Genomic DNA, 1,412 nt, shown 5'->3' on the forward strand with positions numbered 1-1,412 from the left:
AACAAATTGTTGCGGCATAGATCCAAGCACTATAGAGACCAGAAAGCCAGTAGTCGTGGGTGTAGTTGAGCCTGAGAATCAAGAAAGGAAGGCTAGGATGAGAGATGAAGAATCGAAGAAGTTGGATAGGGTGAAGAAGTTCTAAGAGAGGTCACAAAACGTGAGAAGAGAAGTTGAGAGGGTATCAAAAAGGAGTGCCGGGATAGTTTAAACTCTGAAGAGAAGATGGCCTTCCCAACGGATGTGGTTGTCAAAGCATGGAGACGCATGGATGTTGAGTCCCTTGGCTATAGCAAAGGCCAAAGCTGAGAGCCTTAACAATTTAGGGAGAGAGAGAGAGAGAGAGAGAGAGAGAGAGAGATCTCAGCTTCCTCGTCGACTTGTGGGCACAATAGAGGTGGTGACTCGCGACAAGAAAGCAGTTTCGAGATTAGCTTTTAATATAGGACAAGAGATTTCAATAACAAAGGCACAACTTTTCATCTGTGTGTGAAAATTCACATCTCTAAGCTTTTAGACTAGAAAAGAAACAATATGCATTAGACTTACCAAACCCAAAAAATACACCTTGATGCAGAGGGAGTGCATGTGGCATTCGCTTGTCCATAAGGTGTGTGTTCTGTGTGTTTGCTTGCAGGTGGGGTGTGAGTGTGTGCCTCCCTAATCTGCATGTGTTTCTTGCATTTTCTCATTATTCTCTTGTTTGGTGGGTACGTTGGGTGCGAAGGGGTGGTGGGTCGGTTTCGGGCCTCATCTTCAGAATTGTCCTATTTTATGCAAATGCTTTTACATGTTGTAGAGAGTCATAGCCCTATTGATTGCTTCCAAGGATGCCTTGAGCCTCTCCCCCCCAAAGTTCTGATGCAAACAAACTATGCAATGTGATACCTCTTTTTACTCCTTTGAACAATGGAAATCCAAGCCGACTCTTTGGATAAGTTTTCACAAGTTAGGGTGGCCTATTTTCTACTACAGTTCTCTTTTACAACCCTTCCATCACTCCTTTGTCCCTAGCCCTAGATGTTCATCCATCTTTTGTAACACTGTAGTATTGGTACTTTTCCCCTATGTTTGTTATGTCCCATGCGTTATTATTGGAACTTTTTCCCCTATGGTTTGTTATGTCCCATGCGTTTTCTCACTGCCAATTCTGCTCTTTACTGTGAAGCCCTCAGGCCTTGTATTTTGCTTATGCAATACAAAAAAGCTGCAAAATACCGCCCCCCTCCCCCCCCCCCCTTTTTCCGGACTTGTATTATAGTATTCATCTTATTCAATAGCAGGCTCCACAGACGTCGATATGGGAATTAGAAAAAAAAAAGTGCTCTTCAGGACTCTGACTAAATGTTTGTCAAAATCTCGTCTGAACAGCGTGCAATGCCATGTAAAAACAACAAATTGCAGCAGATCTA

The sequence above is a fragment of the Adiantum capillus-veneris genome, chromosome 3, assembly GCF_014529385.1.
Source record: "Adiantum capillus-veneris isolate H3 chromosome 3, ASM1452938v2, whole genome shotgun sequence".
In the NCBI taxonomy this organism is placed as follows: domain Eukaryota; kingdom Viridiplantae; phylum Streptophyta; class Polypodiopsida; order Polypodiales; family Pteridaceae; genus Adiantum; species Adiantum capillus-veneris.